The sequence below is a fragment of the Motacilla alba genome, chromosome 4A, assembly GCF_015832195.1.
Source record: "Motacilla alba alba isolate MOTALB_02 chromosome 4A, Motacilla_alba_V1.0_pri, whole genome shotgun sequence".
Lineage (NCBI taxonomy): Eukaryota > Metazoa > Chordata > Aves > Passeriformes > Motacillidae > Motacilla > Motacilla alba.
This window is the reverse complement of record NC_052045.1, coordinates 11,835,696-11,849,086: the sequence shown is the minus strand read 5'-3', so window position 1 is coordinate 11,849,086 and position 13,391 is coordinate 11,835,696. Positions and strand designations below refer to the sequence as shown.

The 13,391-nt window shown below is 36.7% G+C and overlaps 1 protein-coding gene and 1 long non-coding RNA gene across 4 annotated transcripts in view; one reads left to right on the top strand and one right to left on the bottom strand.

Moving 5' to 3' along the window:
* The window catches only part of AMMECR1 (AMMECR nuclear protein 1), a 97,864-nt gene that overhangs the window by 6,883 nt on the left and 77,590 nt on the right, over window positions 1–13,391 (top strand). The window lies entirely within an intron of this gene.
* LOC119695062 overlaps window positions 1–13,391 on the bottom strand; it is a 68,812-nt gene that overhangs the window by 49,866 nt on the left and 5,555 nt on the right. For both annotated transcript variants that reach the window (XR_005255042.1, XR_005255043.1), the window contains exon 3: window positions 9,719–9,768. This is a non-coding gene — a long non-coding RNA (uncharacterized LOC119695062). The remainder of the gene's footprint in view (window positions 1–9,718; window positions 9,769–13,391) is intronic.

Here is a 13,391-nt window from a genome sequence, read left to right as displayed (position 1 = left end):
TATGTATGATTGAGTCGCACCAGCCAAAAAAAGTATTTACTTTTAAATCCAAAGCAAGAACCTCCAGAGAGTTGGGAAAAGGCATATTTTCATATAATGGTCTTCATTTGGATAGTACATTTACATTTACAGGAGTAACTTTCCCATATAAAGAGAAAATTTATTAAGAAAAAATTGACACATTTCAGAGGCACAGCAGCAAGAGCCAGTCTAAAATATCTATGTTGCTCTTTTATGTCCAGATAACCAAAAACTAACATCCAAGGAGGAAAGAATAGAAGGAATCATTGAAATAGAGAATAATGAGAAATAATGAACAAGCAGATACATGTAGATACACATAATCTTGTATTGTTTAAGCAGCAATAATAAATTCAAACATTAAACCAGAAAGAGATGATTCTATGTTTTTGTTTTGTGGAAAATAGGATTTTTGTTTTCATCGTGACACAGCTATTTGAGAGTTTCAAAACAGCAAATTTTGGTGAGGAAGGGAAATGTTGAATTGTGCAAAATGAAACACTTGAGTCACGTTAGTGTATAAATTGCAGTAAAACACAGAGAGATACTCCATCCTTCTTCAGCTCAAATGGTATCAGCAAAGAGGCCAGAGGATCAGTACTAGTCCACAGTCAACCCAAAAGTATTGCCACAGAAAATTCTTTATTCTGGAGAAAACACGTCACCATAGGTTGGACTGTGATGATAAAGTGTATATTTAAATTCTTCACTGTATTACCAGAGGGATTTTGCCACAGCATAGCCCTGAAGTAAAAATGAAGAGAGAACTGAGGCAGCCAAGTGGTCCATTATGTCTTCTCAGAAGACAAAACAGTGAATCATTTATGATAAGTTCAATCAGCAAAACCACTTTAAAACCAGTGGTTTTAGAGCTTATCTAGAAATACATTTTTAATGTGGTTATTGATTTAGCATTTAATGATGGTTGATTAAAAGATGAGGTTGCCCAAGATCTGTATCCATTACTATTAAAAGATAAGTGTTGAGGACTTGTGGATAGGTGCTGTTTACTGTCTTCCACATATTGTATAAATATCATGGCCATGCCTCAATGACTCAGGTCAGGGTGTGCTGCTCAAAACTCGGTACAAATGTCAAGCAAGCAAAATTCCTGATTCAGTAGTTTAGCTATCAAAATATAAAAAAGAAATGTAAGTTTTATAAAAGCACAGCTCTTGAATGGCAGTTTCTGAGCTACCACGTTACTTTCAACACTGATCAACTAAATTTTCATCCAGGGTAAAAATTGCTTCACATCAAAAAGGAAAGAAATTAACTGGGCTCCATTGTCTGAATGGCACTGCGAGCTTCTGCCACTAGAGTGTGTCAAGGCATTTGTGAGGAATAAACCTCTTCACGTGCTGTATCATTCAATTCAAAGTATTACTACAGCCCTGGACAAAGACAAGTAGCTTGAATGTACCATTTATTTTTCTAATTTCCTGCTTGACTGCTAGAACTTGTCTTAAAGATTATACTACTAAGAAAAGGTCTCACCTCATTAGTCTGCTTATGCTGTGCAGAGGGATTTTTGTATGGATACTCAACACAGGCATCCAGAAAAAGTCCCAGCCAATTTTAGGATCCATTACACTGTGCCTATATTTTCAGTTCAATGTCAATGAAACATCCCTTCCAGGCTAAGACTCTTACTTTGATGCAGTACAATAACCCTGCTATTTTGTATTGAAAAGTCAGCACTGCCAATGTATGTAAATCTGTCCTTTCCTGCTTCTCTCACTGCTGGATGTCTGCAGTTTGCAGTTGCACTAAAATTGGGGGGGGGGGGGAGGGGGGGGGAGAGGAAGGGGAAAGGGGAGCCCACACATCTATAAAAAAACTGCTGAAAATCTGAAAATACACTGAAAATCTGTGCTGAGAATAGAGATGCTCCAGCATATTTAAAAAATCAGTTTGAAGAGAAACTATAAAAGCCCCTCTCTTTGATAGTAAAAAAATCAGAACAGTTAAAATTAGAAATGCGTAGGCATAAAGCATTTCCAGGATCAAACAGAGTATGTTGAAATGTACACATTTGGTAATGCTAAAAATCAGGATCTGCCTCCATACTTTTCTGAATCAAGGTTTGTCCCCTTCGCCATCTGTAAAACTGCACCAACAGCACTCCCTCTCTCTTTTGGCTCACTTTTGTCTTTTCAGATTGCAAACTCTTATTAGCTGTTTTGACTACAGAAGTTCTTAGTAAAAGTTTTTTGCTGTCCATAATGTCATCTCCATGCTGAAGATTTTACCTACTAGACCAACCCTAATAATTTTTCTTTAAAAGACATTAAAAACAAAACAAAAATTAAACAACATCCAAACAACTACTTATAAGAGATAGGAATCATACACCCAATCTGTTGTCATTTACATGCTCAAGTGATGTCGTGAATGGAGACACATAGTAGCACTTTATTTCATCACCTGCTTTACTTCTCCTAGGAAAGGTCTGATAAGCCTTTTTTGGGAGATTGCAGCAGCTTTCTGAGCTTCCAGAGGTTGACACTGTTAGAGTGACAATGACGACTGAGCAAAGCAGCTTCTGAAATCCCTAACCATTCACACAAGTCAGCCATATAGGGTCAATGGGAGAAGAGCCACAGATCAGAAGATTCTGCCTTGGAATTGCCCAGACCAGCCTGAGAAAATGAGAGTCTGATAGGGCATCTGGAGTTCTCATCACCTGCTCTGTAACTTTAGATGAACATTTTGAACATCATATCTATTTGAAATGAACTGATGGCTGACAAGAGAACAAGGAACAGGAAAGAAAAGAATAGAAACACAAAGTAGAAGGAAAAGATCTGTGACCAGGTCTCTTTTACTCAGTGTATGCTGAGCTAATGATACCTCATGCAGCTATCCCACAATCACACTAGAATTAAGAGATCCTACTTTTCATGAACAGTCAGCTGAAATCACAGATCCCTACCCACTGTATTTTTGTCCCAAGGAATCAGAGCACAGCACAGGAAGAGCATGAAGCAAGGCTCAAGGTTCAGCATGGGCACAGTACAGGGAGGAGCTACACCCTTATACACTAATAGTCACCTGAAAACACACAGGTCACCTGAGAACTCCCAGGACAGTGTCTCGTGAAGATTTCATAAACAGAATCAAGCAAGTGAAGTTTCTTCCAGTTCAATAACAAAATGAAAATGTCAGGAAAATGAAGCATAAAACTCAGTTCATACAGAATGCACACAATATTTTTTTTAACAAAATAAAACCCCAGCAATTTCCATTTGGGGTAAATCTGAAATAGTACATGTAATTAAAAATAAAATTCTTTGTTACTTTAAAAAAAAATACACATATTTTACTATTTAATTTATATTCACTTGGAAGGGGAAAATGTTATTTCCGTTTCAAAAAATGAAAAACTTCATTTCAGCATGTTAAGATATTTCCTTTAAAAACTAAGAAAATGTTTCATATTTTTCCTATATTTCAGTTGAAACAATTTTAGCTCAACCTAATCTCAAGAATGGTCCCAGTCCTTTCAAACCTCTGTTATTCTAAGAATTTAAAAATCATTCAAAATTTTTGTCCACCTCTATTCATAAATTTAAGCATCATTTTGGCCCTAGAGTCTTGGGAAAGGAAATACGCAAGAGCCTTTCTAAAATATCTTTCCATTTCCCACCATTGTGTCCCTAGCTGATATTCCTTGTATCCTCATGCAGCAATAGCTCTACCTTCACTGTGGCAGTCCCTCGTAAAATGTTTTCTAGAATTAGAGTGTGAAGGCTGGAGAGTGAACTTGCTGCTTTCATAAAGAGAGAAGAACACCCAGGAGAAGGTATTTAAATTACGGCCCGAGGCAGAATGAAGTTGATTTATGTCAGGGATTATTTTTATCTCTCCAGTCAACTAGAAGTTATGCAGCAAAGCCTGCAGAGGCACAGCCATGCAGCATGGTCTGTACCAGACTCTGACGGTGCTAGGGAATCAAGGCAGCTCAGCAGCAGGCGGAGCTCTGCCCTTGCCAGCCCTTGGCAGGGCTCTGCGGGAAGGGCTTCCCCGGCCAAGCTCCCAGGGCTGCTCTCCGCTCAGAAGGGCACCCCGGGCCCTCTGCAGCACCCGGACACCGCAAAGCCGACCGCACCCGCAGGTGGCCCCTGCAGCTCTGGGGACTCTTGGGTTTGGCTCCTGCATTTAACACTCCACTCGTGTCCCGGCGTACCGCTGAGGGAAAAATGGGATGGTTATGATGGATCCCCATGCCCCATTCTTCAGTTACGTACTGCCTCTACACATCTCTCATCTGTGCTGAGAGCAGGTGATTTCAACCATGGACACCTGGGACGCTTCTCCTTCCTTTTTCTGGTCTGGCTCTGACACAGAAGTGAATATATTCTTCCATGCCTGAGACCTCAATTCAAAGCACATGACCTTTGCATTGATTTCAGAAATCCTTACATAGAACTCCAACCAAGTATCCCTGCAGAATATCATTAGGAAAACAAAGCAAACCCCCGCGACTGTGAAATTACCTCTGGAAAAGAAATGTCTATTTCCTCAAGATTTTTTTTTCTCTGAAAAAGGCAGCATATTTACTGAGTTCTTAACATGTAGATAGATGCATGTATGCAGTTGCCTGAAAGCACATGCTCTAAAACATTAAATCTCTGCATTTAATTTTCATGTGTAAGGAAGGAAAATCAGTAAAAATTTTGAATAAATAACTCTAGTGTTTAGAGTAAAAAAATAATTTTTTCCAGGAGCCTGCTATAATAAATAAATTACTTGGATTTTAAAATTCTTTTGCAGTGTTTGAAATTAAAACATTGCATCACATTTCCAGTGCTTACCAGCAAGAACAAATTCATTATAAACTAACATATAACTACATTTTCCTCTACCACTGGTGAACAAGCAGCAATGTGCAAGGTCATAAATAAGAAATGTAAATGAATTTGTATGTTAATAAATGTAATTATGGATCTATCTGAATTTTAATCACCTAATGAATGTAACTCCTAAATTACACAGGGAAAGAAACTAATTGGATTCTCTGTATCTTTTCTGTTGTGGCTACAAGTAGTGTATTGTACATTTCCTAGCACTGAAAAAGGACAATGCTGTGCTCTGGAAGGGTTCCATCCAGAGGCCAGCAAGTAGCTTGAACTTTACAATGTGCAGCTATTTATTCTTTTTCTTCTTTTAATTTTTCTAAGTAGAAATACCACGTTTTAAGAGGCACCCCCCCCCCCATCCTTTGAAACAAGTAAAACTGAGGATCAGTGAGATACGTTATAAAGAAAAAGATAATGATCAAAATAGTAGCTAAAAGGAATAGTTTGGAGCTACTCACGTATTTCAATCTCTTTAAAATTTCAAACAGCACATCTTCACAAGAGCCAAGCAGTGATCTTACACTATTTAATACAGTGTAGAGATGCAGTGGATATATGTGTTTTCCTAATAAACCTGCCTCTGAATTCTCAACATTTTGGATCAGAGCAGCAAAAAGCACTGCATGGGGTAATGCAAAATTTAAAATAAATTTCAAAAATTCTTTACGCTTTTTCTGCTAAGTATACAGTATGTCTGAATATTATGCTCACAAGCTTTATTCCTTTCTTGGTATGAATGTTTATGTCAACATTACTTGAAAGTGGAACAGAAAGCTTATAGCATATTACAGATATAATATATAAAAATAAGATCCTGTCAATTAAAAATCCAAAAATTCATATAAGTCCTATATTATAGTTGGTTATCTTTTCTTCTGTTATGAGAAGAATCTCATATAATTCCTACAAGATAATGACATCTAATAAAGCAGATTAAATTTGCACAGCAGTTTGCAAGCAAGAGAACTATTTTTTAATCTCCATCTGATATAAACAAAGCTGATAATAGCAAATCTTCTTGTGAATAAATTATTAGCAATTACACCTAATTTTGGTACCATACTGTCAGAACTTTTCAGCAGTAGAAAAATGCAATTTGAGTGAGGCTTGTCTCTAGCAGTAGAATAACAGGCTGAGGCACTTTAAACAAATGTTTGAAATGCAGCATGTTATTAGTATTTCAAGCACTGCCAATTGTATTTACTTACTATAATTATTGTTTCATAAGATTTAGAGCAAGCATGTTTTGCTATCTGCTGCAAGATACCATACCACAAATTGAGGGGATTCAGATTAAGACTTGTCTTATTGTAAGTACATTCTGAAGCCTAGACTTTAATCTTTATAAATTATTCATTTCTCCTCACGACTGTACCTGTTTCTTTTAAAAAATAATCTTGTATGGATTTTCCCTTTCTTCTCAGAGATGGCTGTTCCTCTGATTATCTTAGTCAGGACTCACCCATTCCAGGTACTAATTCTTTCTACCACTTTTCCTTTCTTAATTTTCCAAAAGGAATCCTAGTGACCACAGTTCTCTGATGTGAAAGAAGTGTCTAATTTTACAGATTTCTACAAACTTTGTGGAGTGAATTCCCTTTTTCCACAGAAGGGTGGTGCAACAGGTCACCCTGTTTCACTCAGTAAATAACAAGCAAACATTGGAATAACCTATGTGCAATCTAATGTGGTGGTAATGAACAGGAACCTACCTGATAAGGCATGTCATGCCAATTTTTTGTACGCTGATGTTGGATGATGACCAGCAGTGGCCTTGTGAGGGAGCATATGGCCGGAGAAGTCATGATGTGATATTGACTTGTGTGATTTATCCAACATTTTGAAAGCAAGCTGTCTTCTGATGTCTTAACTTTAAAATGGCTACAGTAAGATAATGCAATCTGATTTTTGTAAATAAAAAAGTACATACACTTTCCCTTTTCATCATCTGCAGAACTATCACAGCATTTCTCTTATTGCACCCTTGTTTATAATAATGATTACCTCAAATGTCGACAACCATAGATACATTATAATATTAAAAGCTGTATAAACAAATAACTGTCTTTCTGACAGATGTTAAATGTTTTAAAATAGAAACTTTAAAAGTTTTATAAATAATAGATTAATAATATATCAGCTTGGAAAAAAGCCAGAACAAACCCACCAAACAAAATACCCTCAAACAAATCTCCAAACTTGGATTTATCCTTCAAGGAAAAAAAGTTGTATGTAGCATAATCAGCAGTCATGGCTTATGTCCTTAATTATCTCCCAATCCCTTGAAATGCAGACTCATGTATGATGTGAATGTATGAATACAAGAGTTCATAGCCCTCACTTCATACATCACAGAACAGCTTTCCTGCATTGCCCTCATGAGGCCCATAAGAATTGAAGGTCTGCATTAAGGCAATAATCCTAATCAAACCACATTCTTCACCCAGCAATTCACAGGGCTCAGGAAGGAGTTCGTCTCCCTGATGCACAATTAGTTTCTCTGATACACATTTCGTTTTTATCTGTTGGATTTAGGTTGGGTATTTCTCACCACCCTCTGAAGCATCAGCTCAGACCTATCATCTGGACATACATCCAAACTCTATCCACACAGATCAAATCAGAAATTAAATCAGACAGAACCAAGACTTTTAAAATTAAAAGCAATGTAATTCAGCCGCGCATAAATCATGTTCCTCTATTGGCAGCCATGCAATTTCTAAAGCTCATCTGGTAATTCTTGTTCCAAAGCAGAAGGACATAATTTTATCTTCATTTAAGTTTCTCAAATAATTGCCCACATTTTCCCACAAGCTTAGTATACAAGTATAGTACAAACGGCTTTTCTGATATTTTGATTAAATTTTTCCCTAGTAGTAACAACTAAATAATTGGACTAGAAAAGTATATGATTATCTTACAGAATTCTGTTATGGCAAATATATTTCTAGTCTTCATGACCATTTTCATGACTCTGCAGCATGTTCCTCACCCTCCACAATCCTGAGACCCTTCCTTCCCTACTTCCTCCCTGCTCTGCACTTTTTGGTTTTACAGCACTTTTTCTCAAGCCCACAGCCTAGGCCTCTCATGGAGTCCACCTAATGGCAGACTGCAGCTTCAGACCTCTGAGTGAAAGAAAACATGAGCACATCTGATGTGGCTTTTTTCCCCTCCTGATCAGCATGACAACATAGTCAATGGCAACACAATTGTGTTAGAGTCTTGGCTGTTGCTAAGGAGAAGGGAGCTTGGAAAAATGTGGGAGCAATGTTACTTTAAAATCTGCGTGTACACAAGGTCCTTCATACATCTCCTTACCTCTATACTGGGAAAAGCAACATGGCATTATAGTAATGATGTTAATATATCTCATATGACATTATTTCTCTACTCCCTGGATAACCAAGGAGGGCTACCCATGGGGTCAATATTTATACAGAAGATAACTATCTCCTTCACTCATCAATGTTACTTAGATCTATGTAAGATTTCGGGGCACAAGAATTTTGCATCTCTTTGGGGCTGACAGCACTTGGAACAGTCTTAACTTGATCTACTTCTCATCCTTTTCTGTTTATGTCCTTGGTGCAGGCAGTACAAAGAAAAGGATTTTACTTATCCCCCTTCTCTTCCTCTGCAAGTTCTCTACGCTGTTCTCTTGACTTTGTTCTCAGAAGCTCTTATTTTCCTCTCTGCCTGGCAGACAAGGCAACCTTTGGGACCCTGTGCTGCTCATGTCATCACAGGGCAGAGGTTCCATTCATGGAAGAGCTTTTTCCTGCCTGGCTGTGAGCTGTATGCTAATGTGACAGCCTGGCAAGTATTTGAGAATGTCACTTTTAGCAAAATAACTGTCCTGAATGGCATTTATCATACATAAAACCACATATATATCAACAAAAAACCCAACAAAATTCAACTCTAATACATATTTCAAATGAGATGCCCACAGGCACTTACAACATGAGTACATGTCAGTAGCCATATGTGCTGTAATCCTCCTCTTTATACATAGACCCAGCATAATCCTTTCATGCACCATGTATCTAATCTGTATTCTCTGCTTTGGGAGCAAGATTAATCTCAAACTTTCAGAATTAAATCAAAGGCATTAACTAGCTTTCAAATCTTCATTATTTTGGCAACCAAGTAGTTAAACAATGTGGCAAATGACCAAACCATTTCTGGTACCACTTCATTTCAGGTTCTTTAAAGCCCTGCAGCTGAACCACAGCTGGGTACTTAATACAAGGTTTTATCTTTTGGGGGAATGTTACTTTTAAATGCTTAATAATTATGAATTCATTTCCCATTTTTTATAAGCAGGGGATCATAATGAACTCATTTGTTATTCATGTGAATGTCAAATGTGTTCCCATGGGAGTTTCATTCTAATTCACTATTAGTTACTGGACTCATAAAATAAAATGTTATCCATTTTTTACTTTGAGCATGTAATGCTTGGTAATTGTTCATCAAAGGGCAAATGTAATATTTTCCTTTGATAACTTTCAGTTCTGATTTAACTAGAAAGAGAACTAGTTTTACAGTAAGGGTACCTCTAGAAGCAGAAGTAGATTTGATAAGCTGTGAGCCTTCCATTTCAAATGCAATGAATGAGATTATCATAAGCTAGTATTTTAAAAAGCAGATGTATTATACTATAAATGTACATGTTTGAACTACATGGATTTAGCATAACAAGACAAGCCATATCCAACATATATTGTTTAATGATAATTCAATGAAAGTCATATTTCAGCATTCCACAACAATTTTCAGGCAGCTGTTCTATTGCAATAGAACAGAAAATTTAGAGGTGAGAGACTTACAGGTCATGGCAGAATCTGAATGTGAGGACACTGGACAGCTGGACTTTAACCTGTGAAAACAAACACAAAGTAAACAATAGAAAAACAGAGAATCCACATTCTTAGGTATTTTTTAAGAGTTAAACACATAAGATTTTTTATTAATTTATTTTTAAATTTCTTCTATGTCCCTAATCTAAACGGAGCATTAGCTGGAAGGACCTGCCCCATGTACAGATAGCCCTGAAATATTTCAGTGCCTTAGATCTGATATGCTGTGCTAGGATTCTGCACAACCGTGTCACAGGGATACTTCCAATCTTGAAATGCTCTTCAGAAATGCTAATCAAAACAAATGAATTATTATTGAGATGCAGTTTCAAGGGAGATGGTAATAAATCCAGAATCTCATTTAGAATTGGAGCCTGTAGATCAAAAAACTTATATATTTAAAACACATATTTAAATATCTAAAATACACAAGAGAGGTCCTTTTTTTTAATTGAAGTAACAAAGATATGCTTTTTAGTATTAAGAATGGAAATAAAAATTTCCTCAAATCATATGTATGGTATTTAAATCAAAATATGTTATTATTGTGCAATCTCTGGCAGTCAGTAGATTATTAGAATATTAACCATGAAGAAACCACTGAGAAAAACAAACATGCAAATCAAAGCTCAGATACAAGTCTTGATCATCACAGATATTTCCAGATGTTAAAACTGTAACTTCACCTTTTATAATGGTTAGCAGGAAACATAATAAGCAACAATGCTTCCTGAATGCTATGAGTTCCTTCATAGTTTAAGAAATAGTATTTATTTTAATCTTCTAAAATATGTTTTACTTTATTTAAATAATGATCACGTTAAAAAGAAAAGGTCTACTTTTACTTGCTGTAATAGCAGACTGAGTATATGGAAAATGTGAAAAAGGAATATCAGAATTAGTGAATGAAAGGAAAAGAGCACAAGACAGGTAACACTTCTGAAGCTTGCACGCTTCTCAGCTGCTTTTAACTCAAAATTATTGCAATTTGTTTATTTTACACATTAAACAACTATGACAGAAATGATCACCACCAGCAGGCAGCCTGAAGGCCCTTCCCTAGAGTGAGAATACAAATGTGGGAGACAAGAAAAATGGGAAGACATAAAGTTTTGTGGCGATGGATATTGATCTATGAAAATATCACTTACCTTAAAAACAGAGGATAGCTCAGGACACCTAGAAACTGACAAATCCTTCATCAATTTACAAGGGGACCTACCAGTTTAAAAGGCCTGGGTTTGAATTCATCATTCTGTAACAGTGAAATTCTACTTACCTCACTGAAGTAATTTGATTTACACATGTCTGAAAGGACAACTGACTTTGCTGTTCTTTGACAACAGAAAGAAATGAGAAAATATGTTGGAGAACATGAATTCTACAGAAAGGAAGCAATAAAATTAATGAAAATGTAACTATGAATAAGTAAGGCACTGAACTCTACCACTTCCAACAGACCCAATTTTATTCAGAAACTTGCAGAAGTTGGAGATCAGGATTGCTAGTCCCCTCTAAAGCCATAAAGATATAAGAGTTAGGATTTGGTGCTCATGAGTTGTTTGGGTTTTCCTACCCACTTGAAAGAAAAGAAGAATTTGCAGGACTGAATATGAGAAAGCAGATAGGGGTGGGGGTGAGGCTAAGCCTCAGCCACACTGGGGCTGCTCTCACAAAGTGTCAGTGAGGAAAGGAACAACTGCAGTGACAAGGGCTTTTCCAGAGCCCTGCTGGCTTTTTGCCAGAGAGGCTAACAGCTGCTCTTAACTAACATTCAATTTGTGGCAAGTCTCTTTCAAGACAATATATTTAGTGATTTTAGCAGTTCATAGTGCTGAGGACCAGCACCTTTATGGCAACACACTGGCATTTGTCAGCTTTTACTTTGCACAGGAAAAGAGAGAAGTGCAACAAAGCGACATAAATGGTGATTTTATTAAACCAGTCACAGAAAGGAGGACCAACATATCATTCAGGGTGACATGTACAGATCAGAAGTACTTGAAGATACAAGGGCAAGTAATTTAGGCATTGAGTATAAAGAATGCTAAGACTTCTAGGGAGAAAGGAAAAAAATACAGTTGATAAACAGTAATGTATTACAATAACAAAGATGGAAAAATACTCAAGTGCCCCGCTTGCATATTTTTAGAAGCCGCAATAGTCTACCAATGAACATACTTTCAAAACAATAGCCAGAATATTACACTAGGAGAAACTAAACCCATCCAATATCAAGTGACTAGATGTTTCCACCAGGAACAGTGGAAGTAGTCCATGGCCATCTTAAGACTCACAGATTCTTTTATAGAACAGAGAATGGTAAAGGGCAGCAGATGGATTCGCTGAGTTTTCACTGCTCACAAAGATTAAAGAAAAAAGTTCTTCAGTCTCTGGAGAACAGTATATCTCATGTCTTTGAAAGGAACAGAGACATGACAGCTCCAATGCTATCTGAATAGTGTAAAATACCAGGGCAAGGGAGCATGAACCTGAGCTAAGAACTGGACATTAGAGGAATGGAGGTGGAATTCCTTAACACCAAAAGCTAGATAACATGTGCAAAAAGATAGCAAAAGCAGCAGCCAGAAGAAATCAAATCATTTCACAAGAAAATTAAATAACACCTGAAAAAGGAAGCTCAACACAGTCTCATATTAAAAGGAAGATCAGAATTTATGCCTGTTGGCTTCCTCACACTGGAGCATTTCTGTCATCCTCATCAATTAACACCATTAATAATAAATTGGTATTGTTAACATTCAGCCCTTTCCTGAAATTTCTGCTCCCTGCATTAACTAAATTTATATTAAAGTTTCATATTGGTATTTTTACATGAGATACAAAATCAAGTGCTGGCCCCTTGGGACGGCTAAAGGAATAAGCAGACTTGTAATTGTGGAATCCTGATCAGATTTTAATTCTTAGCATCCCATCATCATGCATCTTATCCTCCTAATCCACGCACACACTTGAAAATTAATGATTATATTTTTTCCTTATATTCCAACACTTCAATTGTTGTGTCCTATTTGACTGTTGCTGAGGTTCATTGGTGGTGTCTGTATAACTGCACTGGATAAAGAGACACTGATATTGTTCTAATTAACTTACAACTCTCAAAGCTCTCAGTCTTCAGAATGGAGAAATGCTATTAATACAAAAGGTTCTCCACAGCAGTGGCAAACCTTTTGTGAAGGAGGCTAACTACAAACAGCCATGTCAAAAAATATATCCTAAGGCTTATTATTAATGTATCAGCCAGCATAAATCACTGTAGCTTCACTGACCTCAATGTAGCCACGGTGAATTTATATTGAGAATACAGCTATGTAAGCTACATCTCCTTTTATCACTGTACAATGGAAAAATACATTGCAAAAGGATAGGATATGGCATTAATATAATATTTGAGAAACATTCCAGCTCGCAGAATTAGTTTAAAAGAATTCCATTTAAAAGCTACTACTAGTCTCACCTTCCATTTATTACAAGTGCTTTGAACTTTAGGTTTTTAATTAAATAATTTTTCTGATTCCATTGACACATTTAATGCTTTTATCTCTAGTTCAGAAACCGTTCAGTCCTAGATTATTTACTTTGACAAATAACATTTTAGAATGCATGGTTATTTTTTGCTTTA